This window comes from Crinia signifera, chromosome 9 (genome assembly GCF_055691185.1).
Source record: "Crinia signifera chromosome 9, ASM5569118v1, whole genome shotgun sequence".
NCBI classification, from domain to species: domain Eukaryota; kingdom Metazoa; phylum Chordata; class Amphibia; order Anura; family Myobatrachidae; genus Crinia; species Crinia signifera.
The window spans coordinates 151,844,471-151,871,170 of NC_139225.1; the positions used below are offsets into that span (position 1 = coordinate 151,844,471).

Below are 26,700 nucleotides of genomic sequence, written 5' to 3' on the forward strand. Positions count from 1 at the left end.
TAAATTGGATGATGTGACGACAGCAGAGGAGGAGTGCTGGGGCCTGCCCCTCCTCCTCCACACTCCACATGTTCTTGGATGCTGTGCTGTTCTGTTCTGTCTGTCTGGAATTAAGCAATATTGTATAATACAGATGGGTCAGGGTCCATCTTTGCAGGGGATGGCGCTGGCGTCGCCAGCCGCCATCCCCCGCCAGCGCCATGGCGATGGTGAGAAGGGGACGCGCGCGCACGAGAGGCGCGCGCGTCCCCTTCCGACGGCGCTTCGATCCGTTCCCCCGGGTCCCCGCCGGCTTGCCGGCGGTAACCCGGGGTCCCCGCCGCCTGCCCGCACCCCCCCTAACCCTGTCCGTCTCCCTGAGGCGGAGACGGACAAGGTTTTCCGTCGCGCCAGCGACGGAGACTGAGACGCGCGTGCGCGTGAGACGCACGTGCGTCTCAGTCTCCTCGCTGGCGAGGCTGCTGGCGGGTCGCCAGCGCGTACGTTCTGGCGACCCGCCAGCAAGGATGTTAATGGTAACATACTGTATATTATTTTGGATAAATATGTAATTACGTGTCATTTATTTATCCTCGAACTTAACAGTGGATTTATTCCCAACTTATCATATCTTATAGTAATAATACTGCAGCATGTGACTGTCTGAGAGACACAGAGACTGTTACATATCACACGTACTATACACAGGACACAGACCACAGCCATGTACAGCCCGGTATTACCTGTATACATACATATATCTTATAGTGTAATAATACTGCAGCGTGTGACTGTCTGAGAGACACAGAGACTGTTACATATCACACATATTATACACAGGACACAGACCACAGCCATGTACAGCCCGGTATTACCTGTATACATACATATATCTTATAGTGTAATAATACTGCAGCGTGTGACTGTCTGAGAGACACAGAGACTGTTACATATCACACATATTATACACAGGACACAGACCACAGCCATGTACAGCCCGGTATTACCTGTATACATACATATATCTTATATTATAATAATACTGCAGCGTGTGACTGTCTGAGAGACACAGAGACTGTTACATATCACACATATTATACACAGGACACAGACCACAGCCATGTACAGCCCGGTATTACCTGTATACATACATATATCTTATAGTGTAATAATACTGCAGCGTGTGACTGTCTGAGAGACACAGGGACTGTTACATATCACACGTACTATACACAGGACACAGACCACAGCCATGTACAGCCCGGTATTACCTGTATACATACATATATCTTATAGTGTAATAATACTGCAGCGTGTGACTGTCTGAGAGACACTGAGGGCGAGATGTACTAAGCTTGAAAAGTGATAAAATGGAGAGTGATAAACCACCAACCAAACAGCTCCTGCCTGACATTTTTCAAACACAGTCTGTGACATGGTTGGTAGGACTTGGTTGGTTGTTTATCACTCTCCATTTTATCACTTTTCAAGCTTAGTACATCTCGCCCAGAGACTGTTACATATCACACATATTATACACAGACCACAGCCATGTACAGCCCGGTATTACCTGTATACATATATATATATATATATCTTATAGTGTAATAACAGGTACAGTAATGTAGAATATACAGCCCCGTATTACCTGTATACATACATTTATCTCTCTCTCTCTCGTAGTCTTTTCAGGCTAATCTCAGGAACCGCTGGACAGATTTTGCTGCAGTTTTCACAATTTTATAGATAATTTATTGGAGAAGATTTAGGTGGATGAAACTTTTATCAATGACAAAAGGGAGCTGAGCACTGATGATTTTAGTAAAGGGTCGTACACCCACACAGATTTATCTGTCCAATCTATCTGGTAAGAACAAAAAGCTGGAAATGTATGGGAGCATATGACAATCAGATATTTCCACCCAAATGCAGGAAAACAGAAAAAAAATACATGCTTTGATAAATCTGTTATATCAGAATGATTTAAACAATTGAGGGACCGCAGCAGGAATCTCCGATCCCTGCTGCGATCCCCCCTGCAGCACCGCCGGCCGCATCCCCCATAGGTTTCTATGGGGGATGCGAAGCTGCCCGATGTATCAACATCAGGCAGCCCGGCTTCACACCCCTGGGCTATCGCCATTCTGATATGGTGATAGCCCATTGCAGCCTATGGCTACACATCGCACTGCCGGAGCAAGGCAGTGCGGTAAGAGGGGTCGCGGGGGTCAGTGCATAACCGCGCATGCGCAGACCCCCCGGCATCCGGGTCAGGGCTTTGCAGGGACGGGCTCCTTTCGAGCCCTGTCCCTGAGCCCTCAAGCATCATACATCCCTGTGATATGATTGCATTTTACAATGCGATCCTGGGCGGTAATATTCCGCCCAGATCGCATTGTAAATGCGATCTTGATAAATGCGCCCCTTGGTCTGACTGATTACTGTCTGTTTTCAAGCATTTAGGAACAATTTTTTTTGACAATTGTCATTTGCTCCCATACATCTGTTGCTATATCTAGGTGCGGCACCCCAAAAATCAGCATAGGCCAGAAAGATCAGAGCAGCACACCAGTAAAAACTAAAGTATTAATAACAAAAGGTAAGCCCCTATGGGTGCTGAGGCTGCACCAAATACCACTAGTGCTTGTAGCAAAGGCAGAACTCTGGGAGGCAATGGAGTTATCTGCCGCCGGGCTCCTGCTCTCAAGGGGGCTCTCTCTTCACCTCTACCATTTTAAATCCATTAATTGAAAGCCATCAAAATCGCTTCTGTGGCTGAGTTCTGAAATATATATGTGTGTCTCTCTCTCTCTCTCTCTCTCTCGTATATAATGTATATTTCATAACAGACTATATATATTTTGATTAACCCCTTCCTGACAGAGCCAGTTTTTGCGTTCCTGACAGAGCCCTTTTTTTCAAATCTGACATGTCTCACTTAAGTGGGGATAATTTTTTTTTGCTTTTACTTATCCCAGTGATTTTGAGATTGTTTTTTCGTGACACATTGTACTTCAAATTAGTGGTAAATTTGGGTCGATACAGTCTGTGTTTTTTTGTGAAAAATACCAAAATGTCGGAAAAAAATGGAAAATTTAGCAATTTGCAAAATGTTAAATTTTCTGCTTGTGAGACAAATAATCATACCACTCAAAATAGTTAATAACTAACATAGACCATATGTCTACTTTATGTTGACATCATTATTTCAACTTCCTTTTAATTTTTTTGGACACTAGGAGGCTTACAATATGAATAGCAAATTCTCAAATTTTCAAGAAAATTTCAAACACTGATTTTTTTAGGGACCAGTTCAGTTCTGATGTGACTTTGAGGGACTTGTATGTGAGACACCCCCATAAATGATACCATTTCAAAAACTGCACCCCTCACAGTATTCAAAACAGCATTTTGGAAGTTTGTTAACCCTTTAGGTGTTTCACAGGAATTAAAACAAAGTGTAGGTGAAATTTCAAAATTTCATTTTTTTTGCAGATTTGCAATTTTAATACATTTTTCTAAGGAACACAGTACATTTTACTAGAGAAATGTGACTAAAAATTGATTCCCCCAATTCTTTTGTTTTCATAAATATCCTATATGTGGCCCTAGTGTGCACGTTGACCAAACCACAGGCTTCATAATAGAAGGAGCACCTACTTGATTTTGGAGTCTCCTTTTTATGAGATTATTTTTTAGGCACCATGTAGGTTTCTAGGCACCATAAGATGCTAAAATTTAGGAACCCCCCCACAAGTGACCCCATTTTGCAAACTACACCCCTCAGGGAATTCATCTAGGGGTATAGTGTACATTTCAAACCCCCAGGGGTTTCACCAATTTTGATACAAGTGGGCAGTGAAAATGAAAAATTACATTTTTTTACACAAAAATGCAGTTCTGGCTCAAAATATTTCATTTTCAGAAGGTATGAAGGAGAAAAAGCACCCCAAAATCTGTGCCCCAATTTCTCCCGAGTACGGCAATGCCTCACATGTGACCAAAAAATACCAGTTGGGTGCATGGCAGGACTCAGAAGGGAAGGAGTGATTTTTGGATTTTGCAGCTCAGATTCTGGTGGAATTTTGGTGGGTGCTATGTCGCATTAGCAAGACCCCCCAAGCACCAATACAGTGGAACCCCCCCACAAGTGACCCCATTTTGCAAACTACACCCCTCAGGGAATTCATCTAGGGGTATAGTGTACATTTCAAACCCCCAGGGGTTTCACCAATTTTGATACAGCTGGGCAGTGAAAATGAAAAATTAAATTTTTTTACACAAAAATGCAGTTCTGGCTCAAAATTTTTCATTTTCAGAAGGTATGAAGGAAAAAAAGCACCCCAAAATCTGTGCCCCAATTTCTCCCGAGTACGGCAATGCCTCACATGTGACCAAAAAATACCAGTTGGGTGCATGGCAGGACTCAGAAGGGAAGGAGTGATTTTTGGATTTTGCAGCTCAGATTCTGGTGGAATTTTGGTGGGTGCTATGTCGCATTAGCAAGACCCCCCAAGCACCAATACAGTGGAACCCCCCCACAAGTGACCCCATTTTGCAAACTACACCCCTCAGGGAATTCATCTAGGGGTATAGTGTACATTTCAAACCCCCAGGGGTTTCACCAATTTTGATACAACTGGGCAGTGAAAATGAAAAATTACATTTTTTTACACAAAAATGCAGTTCTGGCTCAAAATTTTTCATTTTCAGAAGGTATGAAGGAGACAAAGCACCCCAAAATCTGTGCCCCAATTTCTCCCGAGTACGGCAATGCCTCACATGTGACCAAAAAATACCAGTTGGGTGCATGGCAGGACTCAGAAGGGAAGGAGTGATTTTTGGATTTTGCAGCTCAGATTCTGGTGGAATTTTGGTGGGTGCTATGTCGCATTAGCAAGACCCCCCAAGCACCAATACAGTGGAACCCCCCCACAAGTGACCCCATTTTGCAAACTAAACCCCTCAGGGAATTCATCTAGGGGTATAGTGTACATTTCAAACCCCCAGGGGTTTCACCAATTTTGATACAAGTGGGCAGTGAAAATGAAAAATTACATTTTTTTACACAAAAATGCAGTTCTGGCTCAAAATTTTTCATTTTCAGAAGGTATGAAGGAGAAAAAGCACCCCAAAATCTGTGCCCCAATTTCTCCCGAGTACGGCAATGCCTCACATGTGACAAAAAAAATTTGGGTGCATGGCAGGACTCAGAAGGGAAGGAGTGATTTTTGGATTTTGCGGCTCAGATTCTGGTGGAATGAATGGTGGGTGCTATGTGGCATTAGCAAGACCCCCGAATCACGGTGAAATTATGAACCTAATAATCCATAGATGTGTGGTATAATTTAAAACACTCCTTTATACATAGGCCGGGTTTGTCGGGGCAAGTGTCACACTGGAAAATAGTTTGCTTTCTTATTTCCTTTTTATAGCAAACTTTGCACCTTTTTTGTGTCCTGCCCTTTTTTCCAGTGGAGAGGATTTCATCAGGAAAATGCTGCCCTGGTACAATACGGGGGCCAGTACTAGAAGTACTGGGGCCCTCTGCCTGCTGGTTCCCAAATATTAGGCCCTTTATGACTTCCTCTTGAAAGTGCATAAATGTCCCCCTCTGGCCGGTAGAACGGAATAGCACGTAAGCGTTATACAGTGCCATCTGGATGATATACACGGCCAGCTTCTTGTACCAGATTTTTGTTTTCCGCAGGGCACTGTACGGCTTCAGTACCTGATCTGAAAGATCCACTCCGCCCATGTACCTATTGTAATCCAGGATACAATTAGGTTTTGAGGTGTGGGTACTGGTACCTCGTACAGGGACGGAGGTGGTACTGTCTCCGTGAATTGTTGTCAGTATAAGGACATCCCTCTTGTCCTTATATTTGACCAACAACATATTTTCGGTGCATATTCCCCTGCTTTCACCCCTTCTCATTACTTGGGCAATGTGCGTTTTTGGGAGGCCTCTTTGGTTCTTGCGCACAGTACCGCAAGCTGCTGTACCTCTTGAACCAAGGGCCTTAAACAGGGTGTAAAAGTTATCCACATAGAGGTGATAACCTTTATCCAGGAAGGGGTGCACTAAATCCCAGACAATTTTCCCACTAACACCTACGAGGGAGGGGGGGCATTCTGGCGGTTCAATTCTTGAATCCTTCCCTTCATATACCCTAAACCTGTGGGTGTACCCTGAGGTGCTTTCACACAGCTTATACATTTTTATGCCATACCTTGCCCTCTTACTGGGAAGGTACTGGCGGAATTTAACCCTTCCTTTAAAATGTATAAGGGACTCGTCTATGCAAATGAATTTATCTGGGATGTACATGTCTTCAAATTTGGCACTGAAATGATCAATGACCGGCCTGACTTTGAATAGCCGGTCAAAGGTTGGATCATCTCTGGGTGGGCACTGTGCATTATCGTTGTAATGCAAAAATTTAAGGATCGTCTCAATTCGAGCCCGGGGCATGGCCATACGGTAAAATGGGGTGCTGTACAGAACATCTGTACTCCAATATTGCCTAATTTCGGGCTTTTTTACTATGCCCATATGAAACACCAGACCCCAAAACGTCATCATCTCTACTGCATCTACAGGGGTCCACCTAGCAAATGATGACGTGGGGTTTTGAGCAATAAACTGCTGGGCATATAAATTAGTTTGGTCCACCATTAAATTTATAAAATCATCAGAGACAAATAATTTGAAAAAGTCAATTTCTCTGAGACCTGTGGAATCAAATTGGATTCCTGGCATGGCCAAAAACTCAGGAACCTGGGGCTCAAAATTGTCTGGTGGTGGGGTCCATACGAGATCAATTATTGGGGGGGGGGGTCTCAGCTGCTCTACGGGGGCGTCTTTGAGGGGGTCCCTCATCACCAGAGGAGGAAGAGGAGCTTAAGGCGAATCCTTCAAATTCCCCGCTTGCATCACTGGCTGTGTCAGAGTCAGAAGCAAGCATGGCATATGCCTCCTCCGCTGAATACATTCTTCTGGATGACTGGGATGACATTTGGGATGCCATTTTTATTTTTGTGTTACTGGTAGTGAAATGTTTCAACACGTGTATAGTGTAGGGGGGGGTACAAACTTTATTTCAACCCGGGGGGTATGTAGTGTGTAATGTGTATGTAGTGCAGAAAAAAAAAATACTTTATACAAAAAAAAAAAAATTGAAGGGGTTAAAAAAAAAAAAAAATTGAAGGGGTTAAAAAAAAAAATTGAAGGGGTTAAAAAAAATTGAAGGGGTTAAAAAAAAAAAAAAAAAAGGTCCTGCGCCAAAAATTGAGCACAGATGTTGGTCAGTAACGTCCGTCACTGAACAGCGCTCAAAGGCAACAGGAATTTGATCAAAAAAAAAAATAAATAGATCAACCCTGTGCCGAAAAAGATGATCAGTGATGTACGTCACTGATCAGCGGACAGCGGCCACAGGACACCCACAAAATCACAGTGTGTGTAAAAAAATAATTAAAAAAAGACCCCACAGCACACACAAAAAAAAAAAAGGTGATCAGTGATGCGACACTGATTACCAGTGAGGGGCAGCAGGTGCACAACCTTTGGTGCAACTGGCAGGTATATATATTAAAAAAAAAACTCTGCACCCCCAAAAAGTTGCTGATCACCTCAGATATAGTGATCAGCACAAAAGGCGGGGGCAGCAGACACAAAATTTAGCACTCTCTATCACTCTCTGTCACTATCTCTCTCTATCTCTCACTATCTAACACTCTATGACACTGCAGCAGCAGCAGTGACAGGTAGGTATATATATATATATATATAAAAAAAAACCTGCGCCCCCAAAAAGTTGCTGATCAGTTAATTTATACTGATCAGCACAAAAGGGGGGGCAGCAGTCAGTTATATAAAAAATATATAGCACAATCTGTCACTATCTCTATCTCTCTCTCTCTATCTCTCTATCTATAACTATCACACTGCAGCAGCACAAAATATAGCACTCTCTGTCACTAGGCCTCTCTATCTCTCTCTCTCTCTCTATCTCTCTCTATCTCTATCTCTCTCTATGTCTCTATCTATAACTATATCACACTGCAGCAGCACAAAATATAGCACTCTCTGACACTATCTCTCTCTATCTCTCTCTATCTAACGCTATTACACTGCAGCAGCACAAGTTCACAACTCAGGAAGTCACAAGTAACAGGATCCAGGAAGCATCCAGCACACTATGAAGCAGTGATGAAGCAGTGATCAGGCAAGGTATTTGCAAGGATCAGGTAAGTATTTGGAAAGGTTCAGGTCAGTATACTGCGGCAGCTAGGCACGGTGACCGCACTGCACGCAATTCCAGACCGGAATGGCGTCTGCAGTGCAGTCACCGTTAGTTTAAATCCCCCTCCTTGGCTGTGATTGGTCCGTCGGTCCGACGGACCAATCACGGCCTTTGGGGGCGGGCGGGGTGAGGTGGGGTGACACCAGTGTCACCCTTACACCCCGCGGTGATTGGTGCTGTACTTTACAGCACCAATCACCTCCGATCCCGTGTCACCGGCGAACGTTATTCGCCGGTGACACAGGAAAACGCTGTGAATGGCTGTTCACACTGAACAGCCAATCACAGCGATCGCCGACGGGGGGGGCGGCATCGCAGCCCCCCCTGGGCATGCACGGACATGTCTGCTGTCAGGGACAGCAGACATGTTGTAACTGTCACCGCGTCTATAGACGCGGTGACAGTTACAAGCCATGACGTACATTTACGCCATGTGTCGGGAAGTATTTCCCGACCATGACGTAAATGTACGTCAATTGTCGGGAAGGGGTTAATGTTTGTGTGTGTGTGGGGGGGTGGGCACCAATATTCATCTTGCCTTTGGGCAACTGGGACGAACTTACGCCACTGGCTTGTAGTAAGCCTGTGTGTATTGGTATATGGTCATTATGATGCTGGAAGGTAAGTGTAATACATAAATGGTTTTATGGCTTATACACAAATAATAAAGACAATTGGAGGCCGGGCGCTAATACTACTACTGGATAACCAGTATTTCTATAGAAACAATCAAATATTTGTCACCCCTCTATTATATCAGCTGCAGTTCTGGGATGTGTCTGAAGCATCCAAATATCCAAACTGGGCGGGGCTACAGGGGCGTGGCCCCCAGCTGGTTTACACAAATACAAGAAAGAATGTATCAGATTCTGCGCTTCCTAATTCTATATAAAGTGTCATATGGCTGAATCCATTCCATAGGGGCCACCGTCATTTACTAGAAAAGCAACTCTGTATTTATTGTTGCTCTAAAGCAGGCATGTCCAACGTTGGCCCTCCAGATGTTGTGAAACTACACATCCCAGCATGCTGTGTCACAGTTTTGCTACTAGAGAATGCTAAAACTATTGCAAAGCATGCTGGGATGTGTAGTTTCACAACATCTGGAGGGCCAACGTTGGACATGCCTGCTCTAAAGACACCAATACATACAGATCAATACAATTATAAATCACATACATACACATCACAAACACATGCTTCCTATATATAACATGACAAGCCACTTATTCAACATGGTAAGTTATAATATGGTGGATGTGCCCACTTTGCCCGCGTTTTTCCTGCCCAAACCAGCGATAGGTCAGGCAAAATACACTTGGGTCACAGGTAAGTGACGCTCCTCTGTTGATTGAAGATGTCAAATTTGTGGCCCAAGACTCGTTATCTCCTGTAAAAGTGAATTTTCTGTATAAGACGCTATGACCAGACCCCTGCCCTGCGCTCTGGCTCCGCCCTTCAGGTTCACAGACGGCGGTTTCTGGTGTCACAGGACCTGGCCAATAGGGGATTCCCTGTTACCATCAGTAACCAACACATTGATTGTCAAGCTGCTCAATCAGATTGTGATGTCACTCAGGTGCCAAAAGGGAGGGGTAATTCTGGCTAGGAAAAACCATTTTGTATCCCAATTGAACACTGAGTGAGAGATATCTACATAATAATACAGAGATGTTGGTTGCGTATATTTGCAGATATAGGGCTAAGCCCCCAGGTCATACATCAAGGCGTCTCTGTGTCACTGGGGGCCCCTAATACTGGTTATTGGTCTGGGCCCCCATCATGCCGGAAAAGGCCGACCACTACAGGACAGCACACAAATCAAAGTTAGTAGGGGTTAATAAGAAGCACATAAGTGCCATGACGGTGTGATTAAAATAATACAAAATATATAAAAAGTATTATCTGATTATTATGTAGATATTTTTGCCCAATTGGGATAGAATTTTTTTTTCCTGACCACCAGTAACTTACTCCACCCACTACGCAGTGGGCGGGGTATCGCTGCCACTACCAGACTCCTACCACGTGGCATCTGGAACCATACTTCATCAGGCCCACAGGCTGGCACCTGAGTACTACCTGCTGAGATATGTGTCAACACGCTGCTGACACACATGAGTGACATCGGCTACTCCCCCACTGACCAATAAACACAGACCAGGTCCTGTACAGTGGTAGCTGGCAGAGGGCGGAGCTTGGAGACACTGGATCCTGTACCCAGTACAGACAGAGAACGGGATTACTTTTTGACATTCCTGTTGGTCGCAAGATGAAAACGGTCATCTGAGGCAAAAGATGTTTATTTGCTCAAAGTCCTGAAAAGATCTCTTCTCTTACTTCTAATGCTGCTTTCAGACCGCATAACTGGCTTTGACCCTGTATTTGAAAACGTTTCCAAAAACGGGTCTGCCAGATAAAACCCCTTTCACACCGCAGCTCTTAAATGGTATATTACCGTTTAAGTGCCGATTTTTTGACACTGGCAGACTCGTTTTTGGAAACTTTCCAAATACAGGGTCAAAGCCAGTGCAGCCTTCAGCCCTCCCCTCCCCTCCCCTCCGTGCAGCTCCCCCCGCGCGCGTGCCGACACCCCCCCGCACGCGTGTCGACGACCCCCCCCCCGTGTCGACCTACCCCCCGTGCAGCCGGTACCTCCGTTGTGGATCCCGGCACTGCAGTTTTGTATGGTCGGAAGCACTTATGAAAAAAAGTGTCTTTCAGAAAATGGCTGCCCCATAGGAAAACCTGTTTAAAAAAACTGTCTTTCGTATGGGGGCAGCCATTTTTCAAAAGTCACTTTACTTATATGGTGGGGGGGGGGGGGGGCGTCGACACGCGCGGGGGGGGGGGTGTCGACACGCACGCGGGGGGGGCGCGGGGCGGCTCCAGTGCTGTGAATATTTAATGAGCGCTCATTAAATATTCACTGTGCTGAATTTAGGACCCAGCTCATTGGCTGGGTCCTAAATACCGTTTCAGAACCCAATTTTGAGCCTAAAATACCGGTTCTGAAACGGGTAGGACCCTGCATTTTAACCGGTTAGAAAAAACGGTATTTTCTAACCGGTTAAGTGGTCCTGCACCTTTCAGACCGCACAGATTACCGTTTTAAAACGGTAAAAAAAGGCAATATACCGTTTACAAAGTGCGGTCTGAAAGGGGCATTAGAGGCGCAGAATACAGAGATGTTACAGCATTCAGTACAGGCAGATGTGCCGATACCAGGGCTCACAGGCCGCTTTATATAGGCAGATAACACACTGACATGGTCAGATCCTCCCCCGATACCTATAGGATTCCTGTATCAGTCAGACCATCTTACTTATTATGCATAACTAATACAGAATTACATGTCACAAGGATGAATCTGACTTGCTTTTATAATACATTTATGGTACACTTTATATATTAATACATGTGACCTATATATTATATACACATGCTCTGCACCAGGCATCACCCCACAGCAGCACAGCAGCAGGGGACCTGCCCCAGCTCAGTGCTGCTCCTACAGTGTTAAACACATTTTATACCTAAGTGACCACTTTTGTGTAAGGATTTCTCTGCAGCACAGGGATGAACCCTTTCAGTGCCATGGCATCCATATTATTACTGTGGGACGGGGTCTCCAGCCACAGACGCTAACTTCAGCCTTGTCACATAACCCACATACATGTTACTATATATCCTCCACATACTCACCAGAGCAGACACCTGTCACCCCCAGAATCAGCAGGACAAGGGGGGACATCCTCCTGTGGGTGATATGTTGGGGGGACACCCTCCTGTGGGTGATATTTTGGGGGACCTGGATCAGTATCGGAAGAAACTTCCCGAAGAGAAACAAGTATAATAGTGTCAGCCAGTTACTATATATACATGGGGTGTGACCTCCCTGCTGATTGGTTAGTGTCAGGGTCTCTGACCAATAGGAAAATGAGCTGACAGAGGATCAGCAGTTACCAGGCAGGCAGTGGCTGTAGAGGTTACGCTCTGAGAGAAAGTGAAAGTGAGATGTGTCAGAGACAGAAATAATATGGAAGCAGCTGGTTCCCAGGCTGTGATTGTAGATTGCACCACATGACCAATAGAACATACCATGTGACTCACAACTACAGTGGCAGCAAAGGTCAGTGGAATACCAATATTACTGTCCACACCACTACCGGTTGCCTTTAGTAACCAGGTAGCGAGTGAAGCAAGCCTGCGAGGATACACTTTGTGTATCCTGTTGGCTTTCAGGCGTCCCCTGCCTTCCTGGGTCATATGGTATGTCCCGTCATCTGGAACATTTACTAAAGAGGATATATACAGTATATCCAACTGAGACAATGTACATTTGAAGTGTTTTATAGCAGTTGCATACCTCCCATCTTTCATTGGTGGTCCAGCGTGACCTTTGTGAAAATTCAGGGGTATTGCCTCGTGGTGAGGGGCGTGGCCTTCAAATCACTTCACATGTGCAAGGCCACGCCCCCATTTTGCAGCTGCTGCCGTCTGACTGTGGAGAATAGACGCTGTGCACATGCGCACAGCGTCTATTCCCTGCTGACAAGCGGGTTTCAGTGGGGACTCCCAACTGCCCCCCACACCAGCAGCATGGGACACTGCCGACCCCGTGTGGGTCATAGGAATGTGCCCAAAATCCAGGATGTTCCTGCGGTGAACGGGACAGTTGGGAGCTATAGCAGTTACTATGGTTACAGCACATTTATAGGAGGCCTGAGGGCATAATTCATTCATGTATGTGCACAGCGTCTACCCACAGGCGACAGGAGGGCTCCCAACTGCCACTCACACCACCACCATGGGACACTGCCGGCCCCGGGCAGGACAGATGGTATACGGCCATTAGGTTGACACTATTAAAATTGACTTGCATTGGGTCGACCACTAAAAGTCAACAGGGCGTAGGCCGACACATGAAAAAGGTCGACGTAGCTAAGGTCGACAGGTTCAAAAGGTCGACACAAGCATTAGGTGAACAATGGGAAGGTTGACGAGAGTTTGTCACTTTCCCTTGAGCTGACCTGAGCGGACAGGCGGTATGTTCTGTCCTACCATCCGCTATGGTGCGGTGGGAGAATATAATAGTGTGCTGGGCGCAGGGAGGCTCCGAGCCCGTAGCCTGGTGAGCACAGCGAGGCCCTGAGCCCTGTCATCCGTCACTGGTCCACACAACACATGTTGTCCTTATGGTTGTCCCAATGATCCATTTCCTCGCAGACTTGGGGCCTTATTCAGGTTGATTCGCTCGCATGCGCTTGTTGCGAGTGGGATACGGATCACATGGGATCACCTATACGAACTCCCAGCATTCCATGGGCGTGTCTGTGAGAATTCTGGGCAGTCACATGGTAATGAGGTATGACCAGGGCCGGACTGGGACCAGAAATCGGCCCTGGCATTTTGAGCACACAGGCCCACCTTGCGCTGTGACGAGGGGGCGTGGTCTCATGGAAAGGAGGCGTGGCATTACAAAAAGGAGGCATTACACACCGTTATGCCCATTACACATGGTGGCACACACCGATATGCCCATTACACATGGTGGCACACACCGTTATGCCCATTACACATGATGGCACACCGTTATGCCCATTACACATTGTGGCACACACCGTTATGCCCATTACACATGGTGGCACACACCGTTATGCCCATTACACATGGTGGCACACACCGTTATGCCCATTACACATGGTGGCACACACCGATATGCCCATTACACATGGTGGCACACACCGTTATGCCCATTACACATGATGGCACGCCATTATGCCCATTACACATTGTGGCACACACCGTTATGCCCATTACACATGGTGGCACACACCGTTATGCACATTACACATGGTGGCACACACCGTTATGCCCATTACACATGGTGGCACACACCGTTATGCCCATTACACATGGTGGCACACACCGTTATGCCCATTACACATGGTGGCACACACCGTTATGCCCATTACACATGGTGGCACACACCGTTATGCACATTACACATGGTGGCACACACCGTTATGCCCATTACACATGGTGGCACACACCGTTATGCCCATTACACATGGTGGCACACACCGTTATGCCCATTACAGACTATGACACAATACATTAAGCCCATTACAAATTTTAGCATTGGAACACCTCATAATGCCCACTACACATCATGGCACCCACCATAATGCCCATTACACACTGTGGCACAAACTGTAATGCCCACTACAGAATATGACACAATACATTATGCCCATTACCCCCACACACACACACATACATACATACATACAAAAATTAAACCCACTTTTGAAGCTTACTGTAAAAAAAACCCAGGATGACAGAGGGTTAAATCTTCCTGTCGTCTTTCTAGGCTCCCTGTGATGTGAAGCAGCAGCAGCTTGTAGAGGGGGAGGGCCGGGCTTGTAATCGGAGTGCAGACTGCAGAGTGAAAACTTCCGTGCTTAGTATAGGGATGGCCATCGTTGCCATTGCCATCGATGGTTGCCATTGATGGCAATTCGGCAACTGGCCATCGATAGTGCTTAACTATGCAATGGATGACCATCGATATTTTTACATATCAATGGTCATCCATTGTGTTTGATTGATTGGCCTGTGGGCTAATCAAAACACGGGGGCGGGGCTTCGCGGGTGCCGGGGTCGGAGCTATGCTCCGTGTCCCAGCACTTTGGGAAAAAAAAGCAAAACAAAAAGCCCTGGGCAAAAGTATTCGACATCGGCCATGAACCATCGATGATTTCAAATCATGGATGGTCGATGGCCATCCCTAGCTTAGTAGCAGGAAGAGAAATCCACCACGCAGCAGGCAGAGGACGCAGTTATTACTGCCAGCCTGTGCGGACATCTTGGGAGGTACAGATCAGCTCTGTAAGTGAATAAGCTTCCGGCGCTGCTGCCTGTCATACACACTGTGACAGGTAGGACTAGTGCAGCGCAGACCGGAAGGAGGACAGCAGAAATGATAGAGAATGCAGAGCGCGGAGCGTCGTCGGCTCTCTCTGTCTCCTCCGTGGGACCTGTCATTCTCTCTTACACTAATTACCGCGCTGCGCTCAGTATACAGAAAACCGGCCCACAAGGCCATCGGCCCTTCCGGCATTTGCCAGAAGTGCCAGATGGCCAGTCCGGCCCTGTGTATAGCGGACAGGTGGGGTGTGGGCATCTGACATCACCACATGTCAGCTGTCTGCCCAATGCCCTGCAATACTACACGCACCTGTATGAGTGGTCTGTACCAACCTTACAGGACAGAGCGCCTTCTTCATCACTCAATGGTCGGCAACCATCGAAGGATGGGGGCGGATCCTTTAAGGCTGCGAATGGATGTTGAAAAAAAAGTGATGAACTGAGGTCTCCCTGCGCACCCCCTGTGCAGCTTAGGGATTTTCTTGGTGTTTCCCAAAAACACCCAAAAAACAGATGGCTGGTACTTGCAGAAAACCTTGGGCGCACTGGGTGACCTTTATAAAATGTGTTTAATAGAGGTAAGAAGATAGCAAAATAAAATTGGCATCACATGAGGCTCTACACTGTAGGCTCCAACACTGGGCAGGGCCCAGGATTGCTATCACCTACAAGGACCCAGCCCAGTGTGTGACCCGTGGAGCCTACAGGGGGAGCCTCCTTTGGAACACTCTGTTATCACCATCTTTGGTTCCACCACTGGGTAAGGGGGATATTATTATGCTCATGTGAGGCCAATCTTATTTTGCTATCTTCTTACCTCTATTAAACACATTTTATAAAGGTCGCCCAGTGCGCCCAAGGTTTTTCAATCTACAAGTACCAGCCATGTGTATGGATGTTACTGTGTACTATCCATTCCCATGCCCTGCGTGCAAATTTGCCATGTGAATGGGTGGCGGCCAGCCACCATTCGCAAGGCGGGGTTTGCTGGATTTGCCCATACGCAGCCTTGCGAATCAACCTGAATAAGGTCGGCCTGGGGGAGAGGTTGAGAAGCGCTAAATGGCCGGCTGTCACTCCAGACACCTACTTCCTGTCAATGACTAGCAAAGGAAAAACATACAGGAGTTCATGGCTAGCAGGTGTAATCTACCTGCCAGCACGTATTTATACCCCGCCACTCTACCGGCGTTCCCCCTCCACACGGCGCCTCCAGGACAGAGCCATTCAGCCGCACACTGCTGATCTGACTAGCGGCATGATCTGAGACGGTCTGCTGGACATCGGACGCCTTGCATGGTGTACGTCACATCACCGCTACCTGCCCCACTCCTACAGGCAGACAATGCTCTGTTCCTGGACTTCCCTGGTAATGTATGATTACCATCACCTGTAGTGACACACCTTTCTTATCAATTAACCTGTTCAGCACAGGTGACTGCAATCATACATCAAGAGGGAAGTCCAGGAGCAGAGCTTTCTGTCCCTCCTGGAGAGGGTCATGTTGGGAGGTTTGAGGCTGTGATGGCGTACCACAGTGATAGCCAACCCTAGCCCTCGAGAGCTAGTTCACATTTTCCAGACAACCTAGCTGCTGCACTCATTAATCACTGACACATTTTAAAAGATCCACAGATGGAGCTAATTAGCTCACTTGTGATTCTGTGAGGAGACCTGCAAAACATGCACTGTTGGTACTAGCTCTCGAGGACTAGGGTTGGCTACCCCAGGCGTACCATATATGTATTGCACAAGGAACACGTCCATTAAGGCACCAGCCTTAATGTTCGGAATTTCATTGCTTTTTGGAGTTTGAGTGAAATAGTTACAACAGGTTTCTGAAATGTCAGATCATGTGTAAGAAGCCTTAATGGGACATGTTAAACCAGTGGTAGCCAACTCCAGTCCTCGAGAGCTACCAACAGTTCATGTTTTCTAGATCTCCTAGCTGGGGCACAGGTGCACTCATTACTGACTGGCACATTATAAATGATCCACAGGTGGAGCTAATTACTTCACTTGATTCTGTGAGGATACCTGGAAAACGTAAACTGTTAGCAGCTCTGAGGACTGGAGTTGGCTATCCCTGTGTTAAACCCTGAGGCTTTTTGTTTATTGAATATATATATGTGTATAAGTCAGAGGTTCCCAAACGCGGGCCTCAAGGCACCCCAACGGTCCAGGTTTTAGGTATATACATGGCTCAGCACAGGTGGTTAAATCAGACTGACTGAGTTACTAATTAAGTCACCTGTGGCCAAGCATGGATATACCTAATACCTGGACCGTTGGGGTGCCTTGACCGCATTTGGGAACCTATGGTATAAGTGGTTGTAGCCTGGCACTCAAAGTGCCCAGATAACCGGCTGGGGTGCCCTCTGTTGACCACTGTGGGTCCGTTATAAAGGATAGAAAGGCAGCAGCACTCCACAGACTTGTAAGAATAAAAACCCTTTAATGTGCCCTGTGGCATTTCGGGGACTGCTCCCCCGTCTTCAGGGACATGCAAACAGAATAAGAATACACGTACATGCACCACAGTCCTGGGCATCCCATTTAGCTGCACGGCTCCTTGGGCAATCTTTGGCTACCTAGCAGATCAATCAGGCAAACCTAAAGATGATAACAAATGAATAATGTTCCTATCGGCCGTTGGCCATAAGGCAATCCTACAGCAATGGATTCATGATGTTAGACCCACACTACCCATGGCCACCTCCCGTTTAATATTCTTGTTTACGATGGACTGGCTTGAGACCTCCCAGCACAAAGAAACCTTGACACCTGCATTATTTCAATGCTGGGATAAATTTATTCAGTATTTGGTATTTTGCCGATTTTTAACCGTTTTAAAACGGTAATCTGTGTGGTCTGAAAGGTGCAGGACCACTTTACCGTTTTACAAAAGCCGTTTTTGTAACGGTTAAAATGCAGGGTCCTACCCGTTTCAGACCCGGTATTTTGGCATCAAAATCGCGTCTGAAACGGTATTTAGGACCCAGCAAATGAGCTGGGTCCTAAATTCAGCGCAGTGAATATTTAATGAGCGCTCATTAAATATTCATAGCAATAAAGCCCCCCCCAACTCCCTCCCCCCCGCAATGTGTTAAGAACCCCCCCTGTGCAGCCGGAACCTCCGTAATTGCGGATCCCGGCAGTATGGACGGCTGCGCTTATAAAAAAAAAAGTGACTTTCGGAAAATGGCTGCCCCATAGGAAAACCTGTTTAAAAAACTGTCTTTTAAAAGCCAGTTATGCGGTCTGAAAGCAGCATAAACTTGCTCTTAGGCAATGATTTCAATCCGCAACCTGGTACTCCTATCAACTCCTTGGCAATAAAGACCCTATTCCCATATAAGATCACCTTCCTCCTTTCCCCTTCTTCATTCTCCCTCCCTATTCCTCTTCTTGCTTGAGCCTCTCCCATGGATCGACTGCCCTATGGATGGATCAGCGGCCGTGGGGACCGGGCAGGCACCAATGGTTTGTTTTATTAATGTTGTCTATGGTGTTTTGTCCTCTGTTTTGGACAAAATGTAGTCTTGTTCTACACAGCCCTTCCTAGACGAGACACGGATTATTGCATTTTATTGTTATAAGGAACCTTATACTATATATGTATAGATTAATCTGTTGTGGCCCGCACAATTTATCTCGCACAGGACAGACTCCTACTCTAGATGTGTGTGTATTGTTCTCGTGATTGGAATCGTTATATGAAGTTAGAAAAAGTTTTTTTGACGCTTCTCATTGCCTTAGACTACTACAAGATATACGTGTGCAATTTATTGTTTGACCACTCTTATGCATTGTATATACGTGTACTTTCACTGTATGCTGTCTCGTCACTTAAGCTTCAATAAAATACATTTGAAAAAAAAAGAATACACGTACACATACATACATATATATATATCACACCATACAAATACATCATTAAAATCAAATGAGCTCACCTGTCCGACACCGACGCCAGACCCGGAAGGCTGCACGCTGGGATCATCCATCGCCATCCCTCCTCCACGTCAGGCAGCGGCGCCGGGCTATGACATCTCTTGTTCTAATAGACATGGTTGCTAAGCAACATAACCATACTATATAGAAATAACTAAAACAACAGATGACATAGAATTAAAAGACATTGTTGCTTTTTTTTTTTTTTTTTTTCAAATTTAAAAAAAAAACACATATCAGACATGTTTACATAAAATACATTGAATACAATTATTACACTTATTCATTACGTTTATCACGCAGTCTTTATATAAACATATAACACATTTATATTTTACTGCTAAGGGGGGGAGAAGAGAGGGATCTGTTCTAGTCTCCTTATTTATATACCTTTCTCAACCATTAAGGTTTGAGCCTCTCTCATCCCCTCCCACATGCATGTTTCAATGTAATTATCTCTCACACCGACACACTTACACTCCTTAAACATTCATTCTAGGAAATCTTGTTTATATTCTCTTAGATGTTTTATACCTATTGGATGGGTTATATAGGCGGTTTATATGGCTGGTTTATACGGGGGGGGGGGGGGGGGGTCAGATCCAGCGTTGCCCACACCAGACTCATCTTTTATATTTTAGTGGTTCCCTAGACGTCTCCTTCCTTTTCTACATATTGTTTCCAGGGTTCCCATTTTCTAAGCATTTTCCCATTTCCTGTCATATCATTAGTCTCCATTTTATAGGCAAAATTTAGTTTATTTATTATATCTATCCTTGAGGGTACTTGTTCTTGTTTCCAGTATTGGGCAATTGCTGTTTTTGTTGCTATGAAAATTTGGTTTAACAGATATATATTGCAATGTTTAGTTTCTCCTGTGGGTATATGTAGCAAGGTCTTTTGGGGACTTAACTCCACTCCTCCTCCTATAATTGTTCTTATTAGGTCACTCACTTCTCTCCACACTTTTTTAACCCTATTACAGTCCCAGAAAATATGTATTATGTCAGCATTTCCCTCTCCACATCTCCAACAAGTATCAATTTGGTATGGGCCTAATTTGCTCAATCTCTCTGGGGTATAGTAGACTCTATAAACCATTTTCAATGCCCTTTCTATATGTGTAATATATTTAGACATTTTATGAATTGTCCCAAATGTCCTTTCCCAGAGTTCTTCACTCATCTCTAGTCCTAGATCTTTTTCCCACCTAGTTTGAGCTCTCGTTTTCCCCTCCAAATTAATGTTTAACAGGTAACCCCCTCGTATTCTATTAACTACGTTATTGGACAAGTGTTTTGGTTCTACGTCTCTGATTTGTTGTTTATTAAGCCAACTTCTTATTTCTTGTTTGTAAATATTTATAAAATTCTGATGCAGGTATCTCATATTTTTGCTGGAGTTGTGTAAAGGGAATGGTACCATGTTGATCTCTCAAATTTTCCAGGGTTTTTATTCCTCTTATCCTCCAAGTCTCTATCTCCAAGTGTGGGATCAACTTTCTTAGTGTTTGAATTTCCATAAATTTCAAGGGGGTTTTGAATTCCTCTTGGAAGTTCAAAAGTCCATCCCACACTCTGAGAGAGTCTCTAATGGCTTTCGGGTGGTCATTACCTATCTTCCTCATATCCGGTGGTAGCCAGACTAGGTCTTTCAATCCAAAACCTCCCATTAAAGCCTCCTCCAGGATTACCCAGGGTTTAGTCTCCTCTCCTTTTATTGCTTCTGGGATTTGATTCAGGATACAGGCCTGTTGGTACAAGTATATTTCGGGAAATGCTACTCCTCCTTTAATTTTAGGTTGTCTTAGGATTTTCTTGTTTACCTTGGCCTTCTTGTTATCCCATACATATCTATTTATTAAGCTATCAAATCTATTTATCCAATACTTTGGAAGAATTCTTGGGATTGCTCTGAATAGATATACTATTTTAGGGAGTACAAACATTTTTATTGCCGCAATTCTGCCCATCCATGTCAGTTCTCTAAACATCCAATCTTTGTTTTTTTTCTACAATTGTTTCAATAATGGCATGTAATTGAGTTCTATCAAATTTCTCTCTTCATCTACTAGATTTACACCTAGGTATTTTATGGATTTACTTTTCCAATGGAAATTATAATTCCCCTTCAGTATATCCAATTCTTGTTGAATTAGATTAGATTAGATCTGAATAAGATTTCTGTTTTATTTTTATTTAGCTTAAAATATGATATTTTAGAGAATTGGTTTATTATTTGCATTAAGTTTGGAATTGATGATTGGGGATTCGTAAGAAATATCGTCTGCGAACAGTAAGGTCTTCTGCTGTATTTTATTAATTTCAGGTGCCTCTATGGATTGAGTCTTTCTTATAAGTTCCACAAAGGGCTCCATTGCTAAAACAAAAATAATTGGTGAGAGGGGACAGCCTTGGCGGGTGCCGTTGGTTATCCTAAATTTATTAGAGTTACATAAAACGTGAGCTTCTGGGTTGGAGTAGAGTGCCATTATAGCCTTCAGAATTTCCCCTGTGATTCCGAATCTTCGTAAAGCCTTTTCCATATAGCCCCAATGGATCCTGTCAAAGGCTTTTTGTGCGTCTAACGACATCGTTATTAATGGTTTTCCTTTTTTAATATGATATTCCATCACGTCTATGGCTCTTCTTATGTTCTCGGTCCCCTGTCTATTTCTCACGAATCCCACCTGATCTGGATTGATCAGTCATGGCAACACTTCTTTTAGTCTAATTGCAATTATTTTTGCATATATTTTTATATCTGAATTCAGCAATGCAATTGGTCTATAGTTCTGTACTATTTTTGGGTCTTTATCCTCTTTCGGTATTGTCACTATCCTAGATTCCAGCATTTCTGCTGGGAACTCCCCTTTTTTCATTGCTTCCTCCAATACTGGGGTTAAGATAGATCCAATCTTACCCTGAAAGGTTTTATAAAATTCATTGCTGAATCCATCTGGGCCTGGCGTTTTATTTAACCTTAGGAGTTTAGTTGCATCTCTTACTTCTTGTTCTGATATTGGCTTATTTAACTCTATGGTTTGCTCTATCTTTAATTTTGGAAGGTTAACTCTACTCAGAAATTTATTTATAGCTTCCTCATCAGGTTGTGGGGTTTCTGTATCTAATTTGAGATTATACAGTCTTTTATAATATTCTGCAAATATTTCCGTAATTTCTGATGGGTTCGTTATTTTGGCTCCATTTTTATTATATATTTCTCTCACTTGTTTCCTAATTTTTCTACCTTTGATCTTATTTACCAATAGTTTAGAGGCCTTATTGCTTTCGCAGTATAGTTTATGTTGGAATTTCCTCATATTCCTCTTTATTTGGTCTATATTCTTATTTTCTAATTCTATTCTAAGTTTATTTAATTTAACTAGGAGCTCCTTATTTTGGGGATTTTTCTTATGTTCTTCTTCTAAGGTCATAATCTCCCCTAATCTTCTAGTTTGAATATCTTGTTCTCGTTTTTGCTCTATGGAGTTTAGCTGTATAAGTTTGCCTCTTAAAACTACCTTTAATGTACACCAAAAATTCAAATAATTTGTGTCCTCTGGTTTATTGGTAGAACAATATTGATCTATGGTTGCCTCTATCTGTTGTCTTATATCTGTTCTTTTTATCAAGTATCTTGGTAGTGTCCATATCCTCTGCTTCAGTGGTCTACTGTTATTGTCCCACACAATCATAACTGGGGCATGATCAGACCAAGATCTTGGTAATATCTCAGCTTTTTTAATTTGTTGTAATGTATTTTTATCTGCTAATATTAGATCTATTCCTGAATATGTCTTATGCATATTTGAAAAAAATATATAATCTCTAGAAGTTGGATGCTTAGATATCTGCACTGATGAGGACTTCCGGGTGCGGCATGGAGGAGTGAGCAGTGCCTCCTCACAGCTCCGTCGCCAGCCTAGCTCCATTTAACAAGAACCTTGTCGACGAAGCCGAGAACCCGATCCCGGTCCCCGAGGAGAACGGAGACTACAATGGACCGTTCTCCAGAACCGCAACACACAGCTAAACAGCCCCCCGCTGCACAACCACAGCGCCAGGACAAACGGCGCGCAGACGGCAACATGGAGGCAGACGCGGACAACGCCCAGGGAACCCCGGCTTTAAAGAAACCAATTAAGGAATCCTCAATCAAAATATCAGGTACCCCAGACCTCACAAACACCACACTGACCTCAGCCCTAAATCAGGGAGAACTGATCGCTATAATACAGGCTTCTGTGGCGCCATTACTGCAAAAAGCAGTCATAGATATCACAGCCCAGATTGATCGCATTACTGAAAGGCTGACTGAGGCAGAAGAGCAAATAAGTGTCAACATGGATGACATTAGCTCACTACAAAAATCAGTGAAAACCCTCACACAAACAAATGCCCAGTTAGAAACCAGACTGGAAAATATAGAGAACAGAATGAGGAGGAAAAATCTGAGGATTGCAGGGGTACCTGAAACAGTTAAAGCCCCACAGCTAGAGCAGTTTTTCCGCACTACACTCCTGCCGTTATTAAAGCTGGACTCAATAGCTGCGGACATAGTAGTGGAAAGGATTCACAGGATGGGCAATATATCATCACAAACACCTGCCAAGCCCAGGGTGATTATTCTAAAAATACTTAACTACCTACATAAACAAGAAGTCTGGATGGCCTCCAGGAAAGTCAATCCAATTAAATGGGAAGGCAATACTATCAGATTCTTCCAAGACTTTTCCAGCGAAGTAGCTAAGGCCAGAAGATTATTCACTCCTGTTTGCTCTGCAATGATAAAAGCAGACATTAGATTCTATATGCTTTTCCCAGCCAGACTGAGGATAATCACGGACTCTGGCCCACAAGATTTCCATGATGCCTCCAATGCCAAAGCATTTCTGCTAAACCACAAACTGATTAAGAGACAGGAAGATTTCCCGGATTACCCGGGAAAAAGACCAGGATGAATCCTATTCTCAAAATCAATGAGGTTTAAATATATATAGAAGGTTTATGATTACTTTATTTAATGTGAGAAATGTTTTACATGTGTTAAGGGGAAAAAGGTGAGAAAAACACCAATTGTTTAATCCATAAAGGATTAAGTTCTGATAGTTCATTCGTCGATAAAGATTCATTATATTATAGATAGTATTATTAAGTAGCTGGCTGGTGATACCGCCTAGCCGTATTTTTCATACTTTGTTGCCTGATCTTAGGCAATTTATTTTTCTAGTCACCAAAACCCAGGACATGTCTGATAGAGCATGTCCCTGGGTCTGTAAGGGAAGTCCAAGCTATGTTAAATAGCACTGTTTAGAGCTGTAGTAATGATGTTTATGTGTTTTCTTAGTTTAGGATATTTGTCTAGTCTATTTGTCTATTTTGTTCTGTCTTCGTCATATGTCTTCCTTATGTGTGTCCCACCCACAACCCCACCCCCTACTCCACCAATGGGAATGTTTCTGGTATATAACTTTGATACTACTTAATGTCGTTGGTTGTCGGAACATTAAATATCAGAGGTATACATACTCCTGCAAAACGACGCAAGATGTTGACATACCTGAATAGACAGAAAGTCAATTTGATATGTATACAGGAATCTCATCTCCTAGCTGAGGAGGTCAGAAAGCTGCAAATGCTGGATTGGGTAGTCCTTGGTTCGGCACAATTCAGTTCTAAAGCAAGAGGTGTAGTAATGCTTGCTAGACGTAATCTGGGTATTCAGGTAGAGTCGACAACTGCTGACCCAGAGGGCCGCTATTTAATTAATAAAATAAGCTTTGAAGGCAAAATTTTAAATATATGCAACATATATGCCCCAACGCAATATAAGAAGGAATTTTTTATAAATCTCCTAACTATCCTGCATATGTTAGATCCTACAACCTTAATTATCTGTGGCGATTTTAATTTAATGGCTTCTGTCTTGCTGGATAGGTCTCCCCCCCCTAAACGTAATATTACCCCCCCCCCCCCCCCCCCCCCAAAATAGGCATTACTTACTTTATGAAAATGTTAAACCTAATTGATGTTTGGCGTTCGCTTCATCCAACTGAAAATGAATTCTCATGTAAATCCCTGACACATGGAACATGGTCGAGAATAGATTTTATATTTGTAGCGGAACCTTTGTTCCCTTATATTAAATCATCGGCCATAAACCCACCAGTACTCTCAGATCATGGCCTGGTAACAATGGAATTGGCTCTGCCAAAACAGCATACAAACAAACCCTCATGGAGGTTCCCCTCACACTTGTCTCAGACAAAAGGATTGAAGGACAGATTAGCATCTGCGTGGCATAGAGTGATAGAGGAAAATTCCCCTACAGAAGAAGCGAACAGAAACCCAGGCATGTTATGGCAAACTGCCAAAGCTGTTATTAGGGGAGATCTTATAGCATATGTATCCGGGATGAGGAAACAACATAAATCTAAATACTTGGAATTACAAAATACCCTCACAGAGGCCTTTCAAAATTTTAAAAGACACCCTGATCCACAAACTAAACAAGTATACCAGAGTAGCAAAACTCAGTTTGAAGAATATCTAGGCCTACAGGGAGATAGATACCTATTTAACGTGCAAGCTAAATTCTTTAAGTTTGGAAACAAAATAGGATCTTTACTTACAAATTTACTTAAAGCATGGGTCTTCAAACTGTGGCCCTCCAGATGTTGTGAAACTACATGTTCCAGCATGCATTGCCACATTTTTTCCTATAAGAGCATACTAAAACTGTCAGGGCATGCTGGGACATGTAGTTCCACAACGTCTGGAGGGCCGCAGTTTGAAGACCCATGACTTAAAGGATCCCGACAAAAAACAGTAATACATCGGCTGATGAGAAATGACGGATCTATAACTAATTCTGATGGTCAGATAGCAGAGGTATTAAAAGACTTCTATAGACAATTATAGGGATCTCTCGAAATGACTCGCCCATAAACTCTGAGCCAGAAAATCCTGACCCATTGGGATCTAGACAGGGTTACTGGAATTCTTTACCTTACCCACAAATATCAGAACAGGATAAATTGGACTTATCGGCCCCAATCAGAGTAGAGGAGGTCATAAAAGTGATATAAAATTTAAAATTAGCCAAAGCCCCAGGGCCAGATGGGTGCTCAAATGAATTTTATAAAATTATGGAACCTTTAATTGCACAAACCTTAACAGACTGTTTTAATCAAATTATAAATGAAGGAAAATTCCCAATATACTTTTCAGATGCAATAATAAAAGTCTTGCCCAAGCCTGGTAGGGATTTAAAATTAGCGGGCTCTTATCGGCCAATCTCTCTGCTAAATGCAGATTATACAATATTTACTAAAATTTTAGCAGAGATTGAAGCCGATAATCCCTAATATTATACATAAAAACCAGACGGGGTTCATATCAGGCCGTCACTCTATCATCAATGTCCGCAGAGTACTGGCGGCCATTCAACATTCAAATAATTGTAATAAAGATAAAGATTTACCACATTTGGTGCTAACAGTCGACGCTGAAAAAGCTTTCGA

At 43.9% G+C, this 26,700-nt stretch overlaps 1 protein-coding gene across 1 annotated transcript in view; it reads right to left on the bottom strand.

Annotated features, from left to right (window-relative positions):
- The window catches only part of LOC146036341 (class I histocompatibility antigen, Gogo-B*0103 alpha chain-like), a 223,353-nt gene extending 211,104 nt beyond the window's left edge, over positions 1–12,249 (bottom strand). The window contains exon 1 of the mRNA XM_083160296.1: positions 11,994–12,249. The gene's annotated coding sequence lies outside the window, so the exon portion shown is untranslated. The remainder of the gene's footprint in view (positions 1–11,993) is intronic.
- Positions 12,250–26,700: the final 14,451 nt, after the last annotated feature.